The sequence below is a fragment of the Protopterus annectens genome, chromosome 3.part1 (assembly GCF_019279795.1).
Source record: "Protopterus annectens isolate FY-2018-M chromosome 3.part1, PAN1.0, whole genome shotgun sequence".
Classification (NCBI taxonomy): domain Eukaryota; kingdom Metazoa; phylum Chordata; order Ceratodontiformes; family Protopteridae; genus Protopterus; species Protopterus annectens.
In genome coordinates, this window is record NC_056732.1 from 1,743,428,353 (window position 1) to 1,743,452,493 (window position 24,141).

Here is a 24,141-nt window from a genome sequence, read left to right on the forward strand (position 1 = left end):
GAGGACATGACAGACAAGACAGCAGATGGGGTGGTTTGTGACACAAGAGAGGGGTGAACACCTTGGATGGGGAGGGTGTTGTGGAATTGCCAGCACAACATATCAGAAAGGGCTTCTAATCTACATGAAGGCTGAAGTGATTGCCTGTCATTGGCTGATGATACTGCAAATCAGCTGTGTTGGCTGCAATTAGCATTTCTGAACCACAGACTGGTTAAGAGGCAATCACCTGGTAATGAGAAGTATGTTAAAAAAGGCAAACAGCTGTCTATGGGGAACCAGTCTGTATGAGACTTTCTTTACACAGTAAACGCATTGCCAAAAACTTTATATATCCGCACATATCAGCAGAGGAGTATTATACTCCATCAGGTATGTAACCCTTTTGTATATGACATGATGCATATGTGTGAATAAACTTTGGAGAATGGGGATTACAGCATTAAGCCTTTCTTAGAACTGTGATAATGACATGTCATTTATCTCTACGTTTGTTACACCTACAGAGGATATACATCAAGACATCAAGGGTGGAATGTTTTTTGTCAATGTGGCACACTGATCTCATGGGACTGGCCCTTTATAGTGGTTGTAATAGTACACTGCTATTTATTTTTCACTGTTGTGTTGACATATTATCAGGGGGGTTGCCCCTAGGTGACACACTATAATGGACCCCAGTGTTGGGTTTATGACCACACAGCAGTATCTTTCATGGCACACATGGGAATAGCTGACTAGCAGTAGTATCTTAGTTGCATCCAGATGCTTAGTATGTTTGCACACTGTGGAATATGACATGTGTGATCAAACATTGGTTGCTGCCATCCATTATGTTCCTTTTGTATTTCTACATTGTGTACTTCCACATATGTGATCCTAACATGTGTTCCCATTTTGTGGTCTTTCAGGAATCATGTATCCCAGTGCCATGCTCCTTTCATGGAAACTGAGAATGATATAATACTGGAAGGCCTCCATCAACACCATGAACTCCTACTGTCCAGGGGGAAGCAAAACAGGGAAAAGTGGGCACCATTGTGGGGTGCCTTGTGGATGAAGTGAATGCCATCGGTCATCACAGCAGGACATATGAGCAGGTTCAACACTGTGCAGCAGACATGTTTAATGCTGCACACAGAAGAGCAGCAGATGTAGCCAGGGATCATGGTGTCATTGTTTGAGGGCCTGCAGGAGAACAACCCCTCTAAGCCACTGAGGAATTCCTGGTGATCCTAGGAACACATGAGAGCTCACAGGTATCCATCACACTGTACATCGTGGATGTGGGTGCCACAGTTGCCATGGCAGAGGATCATCCAGTTAAGCTTAGTGTTTGATCAGCATTGAAATATAGTAGCATTCAGTGTGTCAGAGTGTACATACTGTTATGTGGGTCAGTGGCGGCTTTTCACTTCAAAATAAGGGGGCTGCAAGAGACAGCTGAATGGGTGGGGCCAATGGGAAGGGGTGTGGCCAACTAGAAAGGGGTGGGGCTATTCTCAAAACCACAACAACTGAAATTTTAATTAAATATGCTGCCCTGGGTGCCAAACCATTATTACGAAAGTCCAATCAAGACAAAATGAAGTGCAGAAGAAAAAAATATTTCAATGCATTGGCTACATGACAACTTACTTAATATCTAGATGGATACACAAAGGTTGTGATGTATGAAAAAATAAATTACTTTTTAAATACATTACTGGAATGCCAGTCAACATCGAGTATAAAAAAAAACAAGCAGCACTCAACAAAAAACACTTCTCCTTGCACTGCAGTTCTAATTATAATTTATATTCAGCTTTTTAAAATGACCAAGTAACATGCTGAAAATAGCAATCTCTGTGTGATACCCCCAATTGTAAAAATGTTTCTTATCCAAAAAAGACCTGTTGCCTGACAAGAACTATCTACTTGTTTCATGGGGAAGACATGATCAATGTAAAAAATGAGCAGCAAACAAGAAACAAGCTCAAGATAGGCTGCTTAAAGGATTACTGCACAAGTTATGGACCACACATGATAGATTGTCATTCTGTTTAGTTTACGGGTAAAGCCTGCAAAGATGACTTCAAGTCTCTAACAAATGTAATGAGCTTCTGAAAATACTGTAATCCTGTCCTTTATTACAAATACTGTCATATGCATTTCAATACCTTAGGCTTATACGTTATCTAGTTATGTAAATATTCTCTGCATGGCAACAACAAAAAGGCATTCAATGTTGGTAATTCTTTAACAATATGCTTATTAAAGCTTACTTGCATCCTACAATCTCCAACAGGCTTACCTGATGGTAATTAAAGCATTGCTACTTAAACACAGAGCAACAGGGCATCGAGACAGCATGCATTTTCTGAATAATAAGAAGCATAAATCAACAGTATAAAAATAGGACAGAAAACCAGAACATTCTGCAAAATCAAGGACAGATGAAAAGCCATGGTCGTACTTGTGGTCTACCTTGGATGGGGGAGTACTCTGCACACTTACACTGCATAACTGCTCCTTGCCTTGCTTGGACACATCCAGAGCCACTACAACGAGGAGTGGGGTGCAACAAGTATGTCACAATTTGAAATGTCTCTGGCTGACAGTGATGGCTCTGACACTCATACCTCACAACCTCAGAGCAAGAAGTATGGACAAAGCCATACATAGAAGTGGGACACAGGCCCAAAAATAAGGACAATTTTTAAATATTGCTCTTATAAATTTAGAAAGTAGTAGGTCTTGCATTAGTATGAATTTTCTAAAGGGTATGAAATCTGAAACTCAAATGTCTGCCATTATTTTTCTAACTTCAATCTTTAATGATTTGCCACTAATTTGCCAGAAAATCACAATGTTATGAAAAACAGACCAAAAATCTGATGCAAAAATATAAAATTGCCACACAAAACAGCTGGGAACCTGTCAAAGAAGGGACACCTTTTTAATATTAATACTGTTAACTTGAGCAGCTGACAAAATAAGAGCATCTACATGCATTTCGGAAATAAAAGTAATCTATAACTCCGATCATTACAGCTATTTCTAATTGTAAACCCTCCACGTTTTCTTCCAAAATTGCCATTTTGCAGAGGGATTATTAGGGGGAGAGCAACATTTTGAGCCAAAATTGGGGACAGTTGAGAGGTTTGGATATTTCCTACTTCTATAAAGCGATTTATTTGCACGTACCTCTCAACCTCTTAATGCAGGAAATCTGGACAATGCCAAATATATTGAGGGAACATACAAACGGTACTAAAAATTGCTCTTGTATAAACTTAAGACAGTTAATAGAATAACAGGTCTTGCTTTAGCATGCATTTTTCTGAAAGTTATGATGTCTGAAACTCAATATCTGTCATTATTTAGTGACTTCATTCCTAAATGATTTGCCAGAAAACCACAAATTTTATGAGGAACAAACCAAAAATAAGAAACAAAAATTTATTAATTCTGCAAAAATCTGGACAGTTGAGAGGTATAGTTAAGCTGGGGCCATCTTGGAGTTTGCTGCCCTTCTCCCCATCACGAAATCATCGTTAAATGGAGACTCCCCTCCTGCAGCCATTCCAATGTCCCATTCCTTGGTTATTTTGTGCCATTTACCATAAACACTGTAATGTGCATACTGCTTTACTTCTGCGATGATTTGGATTTCATTTGAAAGTTTTATTTTGCATTTTACATCACAAACTAATAGATATTTGCTAAACAAAGCAATGCAGTCTCACAATGAAAATAGACTTAGCATTAAAACCTCTATGCCCTTGAAACTCACATTTATTGAAATAGCATTGAAACCCACATTCAAAGAAAATACATTTTGCCAGTGGCAGATAAAGATTAACTTTGGGCTGTTTTCAAATCATAGGCCCCTTGAACATGAAACATACACGTGCTCTTTGATACACCTTCCTGATTGTATTAAATTATATTCCTTGTACAATACAGTACAGTTGTTAGAGGGCATTTTAAATTTATTGTTTTGAAAATGTTTCCAGTAAACAACTAGACAAAATGCATACACCATTAATGACAAAACTGCCCAATTCAGAATGTTTCTATCATAAAAAAAAGTCTACTCAAACTTCTACAGTCCACCAGTATCAGTAAATATGCACAATCCCTGAAGAGGTAAAAGTCATCTAAATAATTCCACATTAAAGAAATCTGTAACTAATGAAGAGGTTGCTGCTAGCAAACAACTTTATATGTCATTGCTTCATAGGTAGGTTCATAGGTAGGTGCTAGGCTATTGGCCCTAGGGCATATATAAGCCTAGCCAAAAGGTACCCTGGCTTTCGCCACCCAAGAAAATTATTTTCCTGTGCCACTGTCAAGCAGAGCCACAGAAGTGATCCCAGCGGTGTATTTCCTATCTCCCATCCAATCATCACTTGAAGAGTGCTAATGAGGAGCTTTGTTTGATATAGATAGGTAGTTTGTTCCAGAGTATGGGAAGTCTCTGGGACAGGAAACTGTCTCTCCAGCATGTTCTGTTTATTGTGGTGACAAGGTTTAGGTCCCTAGAACGTGTAGCTCGTAGGGATTGGGATTTAAGCTCTGGGTTTGACATAGCTTTGCGTGATAGGCAGAGATCACCTCTGAGTAGGCAATATGCGATGGAGTAAAGCTGACATTTTTTGAGACGGTCTGCGTAGGGCATCTGTTTGAGGCCAGTAATCCTCTTTGTGAGGTATTTCTGCGGCCTTTCCAGTTGTTGTAGATGTCTTGTGAGGTACATACCAAAAGGGGCGTTGTACTTTATAAGGGGTCTAATGAGTGATGAGTAGAGGGGAACAATGAACCTCTTTTTTCCTGGATGAGAAACCTTTTGTGATGAAGTGTGCCACGTAGGAGGATTTCCTGACTACTTTGGTGATGTCATTATCAAAGGAGAGACTACTGTCCACCTGTGTCCCAAGGTCTCTTATCACACCTTCAGTGTTAAGTAGACTACTGCCTATGTAGTAGTTCATGGGTACAGAGTTTTTACCAAAAGGGATGACAATGCACTTTTTGGCACTGAGCTTGAGGCCATGGCTTTGACACCAGGCATCTGTCTCAGTGAGGCCCTTTTGTAGGATGTCCACATCTTTTGAAGTTTTGATTATGGCTCCTAGTTTGCAGTCATCTGTGAACTTTGTTAGCCAAAGACCTTCTGTGTTAGCCTATACTTCAGAGAAGTAGATACCAAACAGGAGAGGACCCATGACTGAACCCTGTGGTACTCCACTTGTCACTGGTCTGAAGTTAGATTTGGAGTCTGCTACTTTCACAGTGTGGGTTCTGTCAGTGTGCCAGTTGGCAACCCATCTTGTGACATAGGAATTTATACCTAGTTTAGTGAGTTTATCTATAATTCCAGAGTGAAGGATGGTGCCGAAAGTCTTGGCGGGATCTAGATAGGCTGTGTGAACCACTTTACCATCATCTACGGCTTTGGTGACTGCTTCAAAGAAGTCTGTCAGGTTTAGGCAACATGATCTGACTTTTATAAACCCGAACTGGGTGGGGTCCTGAGTTTGGAGATTACCAATGTCATTGTTTATAAGTTCCATGATGATATATTCCATAGCCTTGGAGACCAGGCTCGTCAGGCTAATGAGGCAGTAGTTTACGGGGTCTGTGGTGGCTCCTCCTTTGTGGAGTGGGATAACCATCACTGTGCGCCATTCAGTAGGCACATAGCCTGAGGTGAGGCTATTATTGAACATGGTACTTAGGTGGGGTGCTAGTTCGTTCTGTAGTTCATGTAGAACACAGCCTGGAATGTTGTCAGGTCCCATGGATGCTGTGTTCTTGGCTTTGGAGAGTGTGTTTTTACCTGTGCAGTTGTGATTACAGGAACTTTGCATTCTTCCGGTATACGGATGGGCCCTTTAGGGGATGAGAGGGGGGTAAAGTTAGTACTGAACAATCTGCCAGGATGTTGGCAATATCAGTTGGTTCTGTATAATTCGTGCTATTGTGCTGTAACTCAGAGCAGATCTGAGTGTTGCCATTGAAATTCTTGACATAGCTATAGAATGCTTTGTAGTTGTCTTTAGAGTCAGTGGTGATTTTGTTTTCGTAACTAGCTTTGGAGGATTTTATGAGGGATCTCAGCTTCTTACTGAGGCTGACCAGGGAGTTTCTCCAATCATGGGATTTTACTCTTTTTTGCAACAGTTTCTTTCTTCTGTTGTAGAGTTTGTTTATGGCAGGGGACCACCATATTGGCTTCCTTTTTTTGGAGGATAGCATCTTGGTTCTGTTAGGGATTGCATGATCCATGCACTCGTGTAAGTGCTTATAAAGTGCATTTGTGTAGGATTCAGCAGTCATGCCTCTCATGTCCTTCAGCATGGGTGTCGTGAAGTTTGCCACTTCTGTCTTAAGAAGTGTGAAGTTGGCTTTGGAGAATTTTTTTACGGTGGTTTCTAATGGGGGGGGGGGGTGTGGATGTCTAGGGTGATTACCTTGTGGTCAGATCTGACTAACGAGGAATTGACCTCTGGTGTGGAGCACCGGTTGCCCATGTTGGTAATAACTAGGTCTAGTATATATTGCTGCCCCTAGTGGGGGTGTGAATAAGTTGATCCAAGGCATTGAAATTTATGAATTCCAGAAAACGTTGAGCACAAGAGTTGGTACATGGCTAGTTTTCCCAGTTAATGGTGGGGTAGTTGAAATCGCCCATTATTAGGGTGTTAGGTTGTACCCTAATATTTTCCATTGTATCAAGAAATGAGGAGTGGGAATCCTGGGACATGGTGGGGATCTGTAGCAAGCTACTATTTGGATTGAGGTCTTGCCCATAGTTAGTTGCACTTGGATAATCTCGGATGCATTATGCTGAGCAATTAGCCTGGCGGTGTGGATATCCTTAATGAATATGGACACGCCTCCTACTTTAGTGTTTCAGTCCAGGTTAGGTGGCCGAAAGGTGTGGTATGAATTATAGCCTGGTAATGCAGGGGTACTCTCTGAAGACTTGAACCAGGTCTCTGACACTGCACAGATGTCTTGAGTGAGTGCATTTTGAGGTTTAGACTTCTAGCACTGAGTAGCAATACCCTCAGATTCTGCTTGCTTGTAGCTGTTACAGTGGTGAATTTGTCATTTGAACCTTGCCTAAAAAAGGCACTATAGGGGTGACTAGAGCCTTAGCCAGTATCCGGAATCCCAGGGGCAACAGTGGCAGGCCATTTCTGGCAAAGCATCGTGGTTTGTCGATCATGTCATCCCAGGCAGACAGATACTGGATCCCCTTAGAATGACACCAGAAGCTTAGCCAATTGTTGAAGTCAAACATTTTGTCCTTGTACTGTGGTATCATTCTGGGTGATGGCAGGATGCTACTCAGGGCTAGGGTCATACCTGCCTGGGCTACAAGATCGGACAGCTCCTCTATGTCCCCTTTTCATGTAGTCCAGGGAGGTACGTCTCAGGTCATTCACACCAACATGGACAATGACAGAGTCATATTTGTACTTGTTGTGGAGTGACCTGAGTGCATGCATTATGTGGTGGATCCTGGCACCCGACAGGCAGCTAACAGTAACTTTCTCCTTGTTTAGCCTGGTGAGTGGAACATCAGTGTGCCTGACTGTAGAGTCACCTATGACTAGTGTTGGGTACGTTGTTATGTTTTATGGGCTGTGGTTGAGTGGCACACTGAGTTTGTGGGCTATGTGTCATTTGGCTTGTGTTGGGGGTGGAGGCTCCTTGTGTTTCTGCTTTGGAGGTCCCTGTTGCTTGGGAAGGTTTTTACTGAGAGCCTCTGCAAATGTAGGTGTGTGCTTTGTGTTTCTATGTGTGTGTTTTGGTGGTGTAGGTTTTGAGGGACTATGTGCTGAGTGTGGTGTGGTGCAAGTATTTACCTTCACCTCTTGACTGTCTAGTCCAGTCTTGGGTAAAGAGAGCTTTGCTTCCAGTTTGGCTATATAAGTGCATCTCTCACAGGTTGTAGTGTTGGTGGTAGGAGGAGAGGGCTGCCTGTGTACATGAGGCAATTGCTGCATTGCCCCAAGATGCCCAGATTCATCAGGTAGACAGGAGAAAACACCGGGAGCTGACCCTTAGACATGCCTGGATAGGTGCTTATTTGTTAAGTACTAGAAACTATGTTCCTCTTGACAATTGAGGAAAGTTGAGTGCTGCAGTAATTTGTAGCATATTTAGTGCTTACGATGAGTTCTGAACAAGTGCTGAGCTCAAAGAAACAGATGAGTGCTGAAACTAAAAAAACTGGCTAGTTCTAAGAAACAAAATTAAGCTAGAAGGCTTCCCTCCAACACAGAAAGGCTTGGGGGCTCAGAAGCCCACAAATAGTCCTAGACACAGCAAATCTGTATCCAGACTAGACTACCCACAGGAAAGGCAGGAAACAAGCTTAGAAAAAAAAATGTTCATCTACAAATAAAGTGCCTGTTGCCCTTGAGGAATAAATTGCCTATGTTACATTAAAAAAATGATAAGCTAGTAATATTACAGTAGGGAATGGATGGAAAACTGATAACAGGTTCATAGTTACTAGATATCTTCGCCAAAAAGGACTGCAGCATCCACCCTCTTTACAACACAGTACATTATTAGCAATGCATCTACCTACTGTGGGAGTAGAACCCACAGCCTTCTGAATCAAAAGCAAAGGCACTACCTGTTGTGTTATTAACAATGCAAGCATACTCACCATAAGCAGCACTGAATGTTTGTTCCCCTTCAGCTCTCAGCTCCTTATAAAATCTATTCGACACTCAGCTGTAACTTCACAGCACAGGAAATCTGGAAAAAAAAACATTTATGGTGGGGAGGGGGGACAAAAGCCCAAAAACCAGGAACACATTTTAAACATTGCCTGTATAATGTCGGAAAGTTGCTAGAATAAAATGCTGTGTTACCACCATACATTTCACTGCCGAGTTTTGAACCGAGGGGATCCTGTGCAAAACAGTCAGAGCAACATACCACTATGCCAAATCATCTGTTTTGTGAAAGAGAGGAAGACTGAAACTTAAATGGCTACCATTTAGTAAATTCAGTTCTCACCATAGCTGTCAATCTCTTAGCACAAAACACCTGAACAAAGCCAATAATGGGGGAATACAGTCACATTTCAAATATCCATGTTATAAACTTAGAAAAATGCTAGAATAAAAGGTTTTGTGTTACCATGTACTTTCTGAAGAATATGAAGTCTGAAATTCAAATGCCTATTATTTTTATTTAACATTTATTAACCAGGAAAGTCTGACTTGGAACCAAAGCCAATTTTCAGCAGAGTAGAGAGAAACACTCCACACACATATTCTTTGTAAGATGGGAAGACATACAGACTCCACACCAAAGGCACCCCAGTCAAGAATCAAACCAGCGAACCTGTAGCTGTTAGGCAACAATGCTACCAGTGTACTACTGACTTTGCAAGGGAAAACAAACACACAGAAACCACAGATTTTATGAGGAATAGAACAAATATGAGGCAAACATCTGCAAATTTCTTTTTACAAATGGTGGTGAGTAGGGAATTCAGGCCGTTGCCACCTGCACCCAAGGTACAGGGCTCAAGCCTGAGTATTCTCTACCTGCCACCATATAGTAACTGGGGTATTACACACACACACACACACACACACACACACACACACACACACACACACACACACACACACACACACACCCTGATCCAGTCTTCCATAACCTCCCCGATAGGTAATCCAGTCATTCTCCCAAAAGCAGTCTACTAATAATCCAGTTACCGTGAAAGCAAGCCCCTTGTTTCAGCTCACGCAAGCTAATGGCTGGTTTCTGGCTCTGTGAGAATAGGCTGGAGACTCTAGCCTGCGGATGACGCAGTCTGGTTTCCTTCTCTTCTGTGCAGTTGTCACCGCACAGACTTCTGGGGCTGCAGGGCAGAGATGCCTTTCTCCTGTATCCGGACTGCCTAACACAGCAGTCTGGAGAGTACCAGGAACTCCATGCGTGGAGTTCCGGTACTCACAATTTTTCTTTTTTAATTTTCGTCTTTCTTTTTTACAGGTGGGGGGATTTTCTTCTTTCTTTTTACAGGTGGGGAGCTGCAGTCCTATAGCATGAGCTGCCCCTGATGTGGGTGTCAGGTCTTTGTTCTTGGTGCAGTTTGAATCACATGCTCAGATTTTGATCAAAATATGAATTAATACATTAGCTACTGTAAATTTGAGATATATGGATGTATTACCTTGTTATAGTGCAACATGCAGTGGTACTTACATAACCTCCCCTCAACATTTCACAGGTTCATCAGGTATTAGACATGACCTTGGTCCTGTTACTGGTAAACACAACACTGTTTTATTACATGTGTAGATGTACAGCAATGTATTCCCTAAAGTGTCATCCTAAGCCTGCTGCCTTGATTGCTGTACTGTTGGCATGATTGCAAACTGCACAGATATTTTCTGACTGTACACACATTAGAGTCATACCTATGCCTTGTAGGTGTGACCACACTGATCGATGTGACGTTATTGTCACAACATTACAGATTGTCATATGTGTCAACTGTGCACAGTCTTCACAAATATCAACCGTGTACCTCATTGCTCCTGATGAGATTGCTGTTTAAAGAGCTTTTATTTACAAATACCTACAGCTGTTTGCAGAAAAAGTAGTGTCTTTCTTGTCCTGCTATATGAGGTTCGGTTTTAAACAGGTTTGTATTAGTGACAACAGTGTATAGAGCTTTACATATATTGTAACACAGTACTGCAGAGCATAATAGTGCAGATATGAATGTACTGCTTTTCCCTTTCTTATCACAGGTGAGCGGGGGGGTTGGACTCTGTCCCCTACCCAACCTGGTGTCAGTGTCTCTTCCGACTCTGATGATGATGGTGGCCAGAGTGAGGCACAGATAGGGGTTTCAGGGGCTGAATTTATCCAAGTGGTTGATATTCCTCTTCTGCCCTCATTGTCACCACACACAGTCAGTTTGCCAACACATACCCAGTCCCCAGAGGCCACAGATATTGGAGAGTCAGAGGGTAGGGACATTGAACAGAAAAGTGTAGCAACTATGGCTCCAGTGATTGTAGACATTGGCCATAGCCATAGAGTTGTCCAAGTTCCACACAGGTAGATTGATAGGGGTGGTTGTAGGAGGCCAGCTGTCCTTCCACCACCTGTTGCAGGTGCCACATCATGGCTCACTTGGCATATGTTTTGGGCCATCATGGAGGTACAGGCATACTCTGAAAGGAACTCCAGATGTATGCCCAGAGTTATGGATGCAGAACAGTCTGACATCCATGACTGCCTGCACTACATTGGTGACACCCTGGATTGGTTCAATGATGCAGTGGAAAGAAGGTGGTCTAAGACATATCGCAGAATATCTGTCTTGGACCGCACATTGTCTGTGCTGGAATGTCTGGTTGGAGTTGAGCATTGGACTTGTGGATGTAGGTCAGCAACCCCATCTGCAAAATCACACTCCCATGGTGCAGTACATCCAGCACTACAGATGGGAGTGTGCTGTCCACACCAAGATCTGGCAGGCCATGGGCTCATGGTCTTGGACATTCACATGGAGGACATAGTCCCAGCAAACAGCAGTCACTGTCAGGTACTAGCACCGCTTCTGACCTTAGCCTTGGAGGTGCCAGTGCAACTCCTGGCAGAGCCAGTTCCCGTGTTCATGGGTGGAGATGGTGAATTGTGAACTCTACCATGCATGGTTCAGAGCTGTCCAATATACACAGATGTAGGGCTAGCACTGAGCTTGATTGTCTTCATGCACACATTCATGCAACACTGTGAAAGTCAGGTCACCTACGACACACACGGCACATTTCCATGGCCCATCTTGCCTGCTTCCCTTCCTGACTCACACACATGCTTTCAACTTACTGGGTTAGCCTAGTCCTCCTGCACCCTCACACAACACCCTGTGCAAGTGATGATACCCATGCCATATCCCTGTCATCCTCATGATCAATGTAGGGAAATAAAGCTATATGTGTGATGCACAGGGTGACTACATAAATTAATATTTAAATGTGTAATGCAGTATTGCTTTGCCATGCCATTTGGACTGGTCACTGACAGAGACTGTATGATGACATTTGTAATGAGTAAGCCACATAATTTTGTGTAACTTATGTTGTATGATGTTGTAATGGCTGGATACTTACACAATGAAAGGTGTGCCATGGAACCTGTTTATGTTTCATTTTCAGGAGTCTGTAGCAGACACCTCTGGATACCCAGCAGCAATAAACCCATAGACATCGCAGCATAGGATGGAATGTCAGCACATAAGAAATATATCTTTAGCAAGGTACAGCACTATAGGTGCATGGCTTCATTGGTTCATATGTGTATAACAGGCTAACAAGGACAATGGCATTATCCAGCCTACTCATGCATGCCTAATCTATGAAAAGGTCTGATGCCCTAAATAAGTGTCACCATGGTTTCAGGAGCTAACACTTCTACAAGCTGTGGTGATGGAGATGACCCATCTACAAATTTCCTGTGTCCATTACAGAGCATCCCACTGTGTAACATGTACATGATCTGTGTTACAGCAGATGTGTGCTTCACATGCATGAGGGCCTGTTACATATAGGGTGTAGTGTCTATGTTACATACTTGTCTATCCACCATGTACTATTTATACCACAGTAACAGTGTAGGTGTGCAGAACAGGTAAGATATGTGTTAGTCCTGTCTTGGATATGTGGAAGATACACAGTGGAATCCAACAACTTCATGCATGGCAGCCATACACGTCTCCTCCAAAGCATGTAAGACACAGACTACACGTGTACAGTCTTGACAAAGACTGCATAGGACATGTTATCTACAATGTGTATTGGTTTACCATGGAACCTGTGTGGCAGCTACAGTTGTAAGATATGCCTGTGTCCTGACATAGCAAAGGTGCCATTGTACTCAGTGCTAGGTGTGATGAGTGCCAAAGTCAGTATAACAATCACAGTCTGGGATTTACATGCCATATCTTTCTGTATAGGTTATACAAAATTGAATGGATCACCACATCTTACTGACCAGTGAAAGTCAAAGGCTACATTTCTCTCTCTGTGTCCATAACTCCATGAGTAATGGCTCAACTGTCTGCAGTGTGCAGACACTACTATATTTTCTAGGGGTGGATGACATCCCAAAGGATAGTATTGTGCAGTTGTTGCCATTTACTATTTGTCAAATTTTGCTGCCATGGTGTCTCCAACAGCAGTCATTACATATGTCAATGAACATTTTTCCAACATGCACAGCTCATATCCAGCACCACTTACACCCACATCACAAACACCAGCATGTGTTCAGCTCCTTACCAGACACATTCCCAAACATAAGACACCTCAGAAAATCCTGCTTCTGGAGAATAGATTACACATAACACTGCACGCACCACTCACTCATTGGTCAAATATCTGTGGCAAAACACAAAATCACACCTTTTAGTTATAGGTGATTACATTGTGAGACACATTGATGTCTGTGTCAACAGGCTACATATGGGAAAGATCAAAGTTAGCTGACTGTGGATTGATACAATACACCAGACCACACATTGCCGGAAATAGGAATATAACTTAACATTATGTTGACATCATAGTTCCTGCAGGTGTGTACAACTAGGGATATATGTCACTGGACTGTATGCAGACACAGGAATGAGCTTAGCCACTCTGTGTCTCTCATGGGTATGCACATACCTTTCAGCTGCAGCTGACCCTCAAATAGGATGATGGCTCTGTACACACAGAAATTGATGAAAGTCAATAATTATCTTAACGTGTGGTGTCCTTGTAAGGGGATCTACTACATGTGTACCTGGGATGCTTTGCTCAACAGACATCAATGCTTCACTAGTGATCGTCTTCATCTCTCACCCCTGAGATTTGGAGTACTAGCCAGGGCTGCTGACACCCACACAATGCATCTTATATGCACTGTCTGTAGGGAAAGGTTTGCAATGAGAACACCATCCCCAGGCGTTAATAAATTCTGTGTAGGCTTCGTGTAGAGTCTACATGGAATGTATCCATGTACATGGCTATGGTTCCCCCTTCAGCAGTGCACCATGCATATTAATGCTGAGGGAGAGCATAGGAACAGTGTTATTGAAACAGTGTAGGGAGAAATGTAGAGGTTACATCTGGTTCTGGATGGCCTGTACTGCTCCCCTCTGTTGTTGAAATGCTCTGAATTGGGTCAAATGTGTAATATTTTATTTTAATTCTTTTTTGTCCATTTTTTTCATGTTTGCATGACTTGGAGTGCAGCGATGCCAAGCTGTGTTCAAAATAGACACAGGACACCTGCCAGACATCTAAAAATAGAAACCAGATGCCATTAAGTATCATAATTATGTATTTTTGTTATTTAAAATATTTCTGTATGTTTTCTGTATTATTTTTTTAATTGCTGTTTGTGTGGCATGGCGCAGAGTGCCGCAGAGCCAAGCAGTACTCATACATACATAGTCAACAGTTGCTAGACATCTAAAAATAGAAACTGGATGTAATTAATTATTTTTGTCTGGGTCTATTTAAGCATGTTTGCACAGTGTGTTACGGTCCTTAACAACTCTAACAGGTTGCCCAGTAGTATATGTGAAGGTATACTAGTTTTTATAATATCCAATAGCTATACAGCCTAATGTTTAGTAGGGCCTGAGTTTGAGCCATAGCAATGATAAGATGTCTATAATTTAATTTATTACATATGTTTAATTTAAAAACAAATTTGTGAAATATGACACTGCTGTTCTGGGCTGAGCACTGCTTAAACATTCTAATGGCTACTTTTGTTTCCATGGTGCTAAGCTGTGGTAAACCCTCAGCTGTGCAAGTTTTCACACTGCTTAGCTGCACTTGTCTGGTTTGTGTACTGCTAGCAAAGTGGCACTTTTTTGAATGTTGCTCAGTGTCATGTAAGGGTGGGAAAACAACTGCAACAACCAGATCCAAACCAAATTCGGGAACACACAGAAAAAAGTGTACAAGTTGTAAATTAAAAATATTTATTCTATAATAACAAATTCTAGCGCCTCGGTGTCACCACCTCCATGGAATATCAGTCCATTTCTAAAACACACTTTTATATCCTTGAGATTCTTTAGCACCAATTAATTAACTAATTAAGTTATTAAATACATAAAATACTTAAAGTAAACATTTCCAATTTAGTTCATTGTTTAGTCCCTTAGGGACCATTGTATTATACTTCAAAATATAAATACATTCTTTATATAATAATTTTTGTTTCATCACTTCTTCATTGTCCCACATACAATTAATCTGTTCTAAAATAGTACCTTTTAAAAGATTAACATTACCTTGATGATAGGTTTTAAAATGTAAGGAAATCATTTTGTCTTCCCTCTGATGTTTAACATCTCTCAAATGTTCCATAAATCTAATGCGAAACATCCATGGGAAAACAACCTATATTAGGCACAATAGGTAGGAATTCCTTAGCAGTCTTTGGAGTCTGATCAACTTGTGATATGGCAGGCAGTGCTGGTGAAGGTGCATGTTTTCGGTTGCAGAGATGGGGTGTTCAGGAGTCCAGTGTCTTTGTTGGGCTCCTGGTAAAAAGTCATGAACCCAGGCTGCTGCAGGGCTGTTTCCAGAACTCAGAGTGTAAGGCAGAGGCCTGGGACCGGTTGACCAGGGAACTCACCAATGTTACTGGTATCCCCTGCACAGATGAGCATTATCATCACCATTATGATGACCTGAAAAGGAGAAAGAGGGGAACCTTGGACACCTGGGTCCAAGAAGCTAGAGCTGGGAATGTCCCACAGATATGTAAGTATGTTTCCCTGTTTTACCAATATGCAAGATGAATGTCTGAAAAACTGGTATGCATAATGGTGTGCTTCTCTCCCAACAGCTGCAGCTGAGAGGGTTCACAATGTTGAGTCCCATGCTGGGCACCTGGCCAGCTTGTGCCATGAGTATGGTATGTGCGGATTTATTATGCTAACTGTAGTGCAATAAGCAAGAAAGAGTAAAGCATTTACTGCAATAAGGTATACACCATAAAAACTGTATTGCAATAAATGGCCTAGTAAAGCTGGAGTGCAATAAATGGACAATAACAACTGTATTGCAATAAACATTAAATAATACCAATAACAGCAAGCAAAATAGTGCACACCAGGATTGTGTTGTCATAACCACTGCAGTAGAGCTGTATGCATTTCTTGTCTTTGATAAGGTTGCTGCAGTCAAGTGTAACATTGTAATAGCTGTAGAATGCAAACATAATGGCCTGAAAATGGTATTGTTTAACTCATATTATGGTCCAAGGCTGTCTCCAGGCCAGTATCGGTCACATAATGCTCTCTGTTCCTCCTACTTCAGGTAAAAAAGGGGGTCTATATCAGTTCAAAGAAACAGCACATCATCGAATACAACACCCTCGAACTTCTAACCACAAAATCTAAAACCATCGAAAGCACAGAACAGCAATTTTTTTTTGGGAAAAAAATTCACTGTTCCGAGAAACACACACACAACACAAGCACACCAAAAAATAGCAATCCATATACATACACTTAAAATCCTACATCTAACCCTACACTAAACTGTACATACAGTACTATCTATCCACTATCCTTAACCCAAACAGTAAGCCTAAGGTCCGTCACTATTGCACACTCACCTCACCCGCACCCTAACCCTAACTCACATATCCCGCCCTAACCCTAATGTCCACACAATTGCACACTTACCTGAACCCAACCTGTAACTTTCCACCACAGTGCTGAAAATAGCAAAGCCACAGAAACGGACAACCAAATTCTTTCCCTAGGAAGAAATTTGGTTTTCTGCAGCTTCACTACTTTCAGTGTTCACTGTTTTCGGGTCAATATTAGACCATTCAAAGTATTAACACTTCAATGATCTAATATGGACCATAATAAAGGTATATGGCTGAGGTAGCTCAGTCTATGGGCAGATATTGTGTGGACGTCATAGACATTTATCAACAATGCCAATAAAGTGTTAAGCAGCGTTGTTAATTCCTACAGAAACCTGTTTAAATAAATGCATTGTGGCTGCATTCCATACATGTGTGTTCTACTGTCACTGCAGTCAAGTATACCACTGTAATAGCTCGGGAATGCAAAATGAATTCAGTCACATAAATCTGTTTTTTTCTCCCACTCCAGGAACAAAAGGTATATGGGTGAGGTAGCCCATATAATGAACAAATATGATTGTGGTTACATTTCACAGACATTTATCAGCAATACCAATAAAGTGTTGAGCAGCATAGTTGATTACTAAAGAGATTTGTTTCAATAAATGCAGTGCGGCTATATGCCATGCATGTGTGTTTACTGTCACTGCAGTCAAGTATAGCACTGTAATAGCTCTAGAATGCAAACCAAATTCAGTCACATAATGCTCTCTTTTTCTCCCATTCCAGGAAAAAGTGCTATATGGTATATGGTTGAGGTAGCCCATGTTATGAGCAGATATGATTGTGCTAACATTTCACAGACAGTTATCAGCAATATCAATATAGTTATTTTTTTTTTGCAGAAGTCCCTTGCAGTCACAGTTATTGGGTTCTATTCCCATGCCTGCCAACTAAGGCATGACAGATGTCTAGATTATGTACCGTATACAAACATGCCTCTCAAGTGTCATGATTTCACTTAATGTAATTAAAACTGCCTAATCTGTATGTCACAGGATTACCAGAAAAATGATTACCTAGAATTCAATGTATTACCAAATCTACTTACAGAACACCTTGGTAGTTATAGAAGTCCACATCATGTGAAAGTGTTCTGTGTAGTAGTGTACCTGCACTTGTTATTGCTTGGCCCATACTCACCCATGATAACAGCTTGAGAGGTATGTACGTGCTACATCAGCTATAGGAGAATTGCAGTCACTGTACACTGAACTGACAGTACATGCCTGTAAAGTACTTAGTATCATTTTTTTCAGGGATATAGTCTACATTGTCAGTAATGGATTGTTTCTCTCTTTCTCTCCCACCTATTATCTTCATTTATTTATTATTGTTATTTATTATTATGATTTAATATTAACATATATTGTTTAACTATATTTTTGCAAACTGTGAGGTAATATTGTTATGTGTTATGATTCACTGTTAACATACTTTGTTAAACTAACTATTTTGTTGCCCTTATGGTTTACTTCTTACTGGCATGCTGTTAACATACTGACTGTTATGTTATTCATTGTTGTGTTGCACATACTATACATTAATATGTATTTGGATGAATTAAAATTATGTTCCATTCTGTTAATGCTAACAATGGTTTGGTTATTACTAACCTTAGCTTATTTCAATGCCTCATTCACCACAGCATGTCAAGGTAGGCTGGTTCTGGCTGATCCCCCTTCCTTACCTCAACTGGCCATGGCACTGGGTCCCAGCACATCAGGGACCCAAACCAGTGGAGCAACGCCTGCTGCCCCTGCAGGTAGTGCAGGGGCAGCAGATAGTGCAAGTCTGGGACCCAAACCAGTGGTGCACCATCTGCTGCCTCTGCACTACCTGCAGTGTTGGGTAGTACCACCCCATGAGACAGGGCCTGGACCCCTCTGGGAGTAGTGGTGGAGTGGGTGTTGTCACCCAGGATGAGCTGCCAATCTTGGAGCATAGGGAAGTCTACTGTGAGTTATACAACCTCCTGTGCCAGATTGAGGGCATGCTGGCCAACCTGGTAGGGGCAGTGAAGGAGCAGTACCAACAGTACCATGGGTGGGAATGTGAGTCATGCTGCTGCCATCTGGAGGTACATGAAACATAGATTCCAAAATGCCCTCCCTGTCTAAGGTGTTCACTCCCTCATGCATCACTACTACCTACTATATTAGAAGACCTACTAAATTGGCTTTCCCTTAATCTCCCCCAAGAAACAATACTCCTAGGAGACGTTAACATTGACTGGAACTTATGCAATCAAACCAATCCTTCCACCCATATAAACCTACATGGCTTCTCTCAAACCATTAACTCACCTACAAGAATTAACAAACTTAACAACAAGGAAAGCATACTTGACTGGATATTAACAAATAGTCCACACCAAAAATACACAACAGGTACTCCTGATGACCTTAGCGACCACTTACTTACATATATTATCAGGCATAAATCAAGTTTTACCATCCCTACTTTAGTCAGAACATCTCGTTGCAAAATTATTTGATGCCAATCTGTTTCAAAATGAACTTAGGAAAATAAATTGACACCTCTTAGTTCTCTCCGATAGATGAAGCTGTTAGTCACTTTAATAATACTTTTCTGACCATACTCGAACACCATGCCCCAATGCATACTAGAAGGATTAAATCTAAAACAGCCCAATGGCTCACTAACGATACTAGGAAACTTATCCACAGTAGAAATAAAATCTGGGCAAAATGGCAAAACACTAAAAATATAACAGACCAGCTAGCATACAGACAACAAAGAAACACCACAAAAAAAGCTATCCTACAAGACAAAAATAATTTTTATACTAAACTACAACAATCATCCCTTCATCAACCTCAAAAATTTTGGACTGCTATTAACATGCTAACCTCCCCTGGCAAAGTCACTACACCAAATCCACTAGGCTCTACCCCTGACTGCCCATTACAAACTGCCAATGCCTTTAACACTTTCTTTACCTCGGCTATACTTAAACTAGCAAACCAACAAAGCCCTGATATCTCCAAACTACCATCCTCCACCCCTACCCCACCCACTTTCCACCTCAAATCAATACCTACCTCTTATATCTCATCCTTGCTACAGAAATTAAAACCGCCCACCCGCTCGGCTGACAACCTACCTGCTGGATACCTTCAACTAAGTGCCAAAGGCATTGCCTACCCCATCTCCTGCATTTTATTAATAGGACCTTACAAGAAGGTGTGGTTCCCTCTATCTGGAAAATTTCACATATTATCCCTCTCTTTAAAGGGGGTGACTCTTTGGAATATTCCAACTTCCGCCCCATAGCATTGCTATCTCCTCTTGCAAAAATAATGGAGAAATGTATCCACAAGCAGGTATTAAATCACTTATTAGACCATAATCTCCTAGCTAACTGTCAACATGGTTTTCGGCCTTTCCATAGTGCCACCACAACCTTACTATCCTTCATCGACTCAATCAACACTAACCGTAATAAAAATCTTCTTTCTTCAGCATTCTTTGTTGACCTGTCCAAAGCATTTGACATGGTCAATCATCATCTGCTCCTCCATCGCTTAAAAGCTCTCTCTCTTGATAATCCTGCAATAGACTGGTTCACATCCTACCTGGACAACCGAAAACAGGCTGTTCTCTGGCATAACCATCTCTCAGACCTCCTCCCCACCTCTATAGGAGTTCCCCAGGGATCTATCCTAGGTCCTCTACTGTTTTCCATATTTATTAATGACCTTCATCTAGCCACTCCTCTGTCAACTTGCATTCAATATGCAGATGACACCACCGCCATTTGCTCTGCCCCAATACAATCTGAACTTAACTCACTCACACAAAAAACCTTCACAACCATTGAGCACTGGTTCTCTAACCATTGTCTTCTTCTCAACCCTAAGAAAACCAAACTCCTACTTTTTACACCTACTCATATGTCTCCCTCTTTTAGCTTTGTACTTACATCCAATAACGGTACCCTTATCTCTCCTGACCATACAACCAAACTCTTAGGTATTACAATCGACAATCAACTAAAATTTGACAACCACATAAACGCTACAATTAAATCTACCAATAGAAAACTAGGTTCTCTGTACAGAATCAAATCTTTCCTAACTCCTGAAGCCAGAACTACTATAGCTAGAACTCACTTAATCTCTACCCTATTATATGCCTCCCCCATCTATACTAAGCTCTCTAAGTACAATCTTAACAAACTATCTACAGCCTATAACAGTATTGCCAGATTTGCCACAAACTCTCCATATAGGACTCATCACTGTCATAACCTAAAAAAACTAGGCTGGCTAGAGCTACCTCAGCTAATATCATTCAACCAACTCACTATTGCCCACAAAGCCCTTTACCACCCTGACAATACTCCAGTGCTCTCCACCCTCATTATGCCATATAACAATCTGAGGAATTTACGCTCATCCAACAAAATTCTGATCCATACTTCTTTATCTAATAACTTAGCAGGTAATTCCTTATTCTCCAACTCAGTGGGTAAAATATGGAACCATCTACCAAATGACCTTACTTGCCTTACATCTCTCCCACTATTCAAAACCAACCTAAAACTCTTCCTTTCCAACCACTGGCTATGCTCTTGCCATAACCCTGACTAACCTTTTCTTTTCTTTTTTTCCCATATTATCTGCTTTCTCCACCACCCATCCTTCTTCTTACTTCCTCCGCTTGCAATTTAAAAATCTCCTCTCCAAGCTGAATGCCATTTCCTTCATAACAATAAGTTATGCTTCAACTATTCTTGCAGTACAATTGTGTATGTAAATGTTTGCCTTATCTTCTGCCCAAGCTAACAAAGTATTTTAAATCCCATACTCAATGTAGCAGGCTGAAATTGAATGTTTATTCTATCATATCGTTGTATCTGACTTGATTTCTTTTTTAAAAGTATTTGTAAAGTATTTTTGAAAGTATTATTTTAGTAGTGTAACGGAGCTTTTCTCCTCGGGCCTCCACTGAAAATGGACATGTATCCAGCTGGACTAGCCCGGTTAACAAATGTAAAATAAAATAAATAATAAAAATAAATAAATCACACACCGCTCCTGTCTGCTGTCTTGTCTGTCTGCAAATGCATCCTTACCTACCCAGCTTACCTCCCCCACATATACCTGTGTCCCTGCCCCAACATTCCACTCTCATCTTAAAAAAAGAAAGTAAAATGGGCACCTACCCAAAAAAAAGAAAAGAAAATATTGCCCCACACATAGTTCTCAATTTTGCACACATGTCCAGTGGACACACATAATTTGGTCCAATTGGCTTGACAATGCAGTTATGTTGTCCTCACCCCTCTCTCTGGGGTTGAGAGTTCACAAAGTTATGTCCACATTCTGTCAAAGTGCACAGTTATTGCTGTACAAACAATGGATAGATATGGTTCTTTCCTACACTCTTCTTGCACATCCCTACCTGCCTTTCACTGTTTTTCTCCCTGCTTGCACCCCATCTCACCACTTTTCTAGCTCCTCATTTTTCTTTTCTTTATCCCCTGCTTGCACCCCATCTCACCACTTTTCTAGCTCCTCATTTTTCTTTTCTTTAAATTTTTTTAGCACGTTGCTGAGTGGTGCGCCATGTTGCGCAGCTTCGCTCAGATCAGCTAAATACAGCTATATTGACTATATGTGTTTTTAAACTTGTAATACACACTTACAAAATAAAATGCATGTGCCATAATTTGAACCCAAGACCATCGCACCTACAGACCAATGCATTAACCTGCCATGCCACACAACTCTTGCTTAAAATAGGTGGTTTAAAGAAAATATAGTAATTGCCAGTTACTTTCATTAAGCATATTTCAGCAGAGCTGCATGCCACACTGCATCATGCAAACTTGATTAAAATGTAATTAAATTAAAAAGATTAAAAATGGAAGTCTACCTTGGTCTCTGGTGCAATAGTACACCACTAGAAAGCCAAAAACATAATAATGGATATAAGTGAGGCCTGTGATAGCAGGTAAATGTGCCCTTCAGCAGCAACATGTAGAAAGACGCCTGCTAAGGCATTAATGGCAAAATGCATGTTCATCTGAGACCCTGGTGCACATATGCATCAATATAAAGCCATGCACATACTGATGTAGAAAATGTATGTCACAGCCTGTATGTGTACACATATATCTTGAAAATACACATGCTGCAGAGTGACTTAGTAGCTCAGTCTGTTGATTGCCTTGCAAATGATACATTTTGCCACACTCACAGTCCTGAGTTCAAATCCAGTGGTGTGTAGAAGTGAATTTACAGTATTGTAAAGGCAGCAATTAATGATTGAGTCATGCACTTTTTATCCACACGATGTATTTCAAATGACATGTCTGCTTTTCACTGATGGAGGTCACAGGTCTACAGGTAGGAAGACACTTCACATATTCCTATAGCAAAACTATATGTGCATAAAGTGTCACATCATGCATTAATATGCATTGACACATAATGTCAATGCAGGTACTGCAAATGAGGGCCAGTAAAATCAGAGTGCACTACACAATCCTTCCAAAGTCATTGTGCAGATTATCACAGCTGCACAGCTAACATACACATTGGAAGTCCCTGCTTGTAACAAGGCCTGCCATCATACATGCTGCAAATTACTATCAGACTGTAACACATGGCCTGGCAGTTGCCTAAATGGTGAACATATATATATATATCTATATCTATATATGTATATCTATATATCTAAAATATATATATATATATATATATATATATATATATATATATATATATATATATATACTCCATCTTAGCCAAGGACACACCAGCTGTGGTGCCTAGTACTTTATTAGTGATACTATTGCCTGACATACTTACCTTACACACATGCCTTATTTGGAGTGGAAAGGGTAGCATCGCTCTAGCTCTGCATCTGCAACAAGGCTGACACAACTCCCACAGTTACTCCTACAGGTTGTTGTCCTCCAAAGTGTTCATACTCTCTTCCTATTTCTATTACCAGCAGCAGTTGCAGCCTGTAGCACACACATACCTATGGTAAAGTTTATGCTACATACCTACCCTCTGCGAAGATGTAGTCTCCTCACCCCAGTAATGTCCAGCACAACATATCAGAAAGGGGCCCTAATCTACATGAAGGCCTTATATATATATTGTACAGTTGCATGTCATTGGTTGATGATAGTGCAAATCATCTGTGTTAGCTACAATTAGCAGTTCAGACCCACAGATTGGTTTAGAGGCAATTACCTGCTAATGAGAAGCATGTTTAAAAGGCAAGCAGTTGGCTATGGGGAATCAGTCTTTATGAGACTTTCCTCACACAGAGCATGCCTTTGCTAAAACCTTAATATCACCACATACTGCACTCCATCAGGTATGTAATGGATTTTGTGTAAACAGGATGCAGAGATGGGTGAATAGAGCATTAAACCTGTTGTAGATCTGT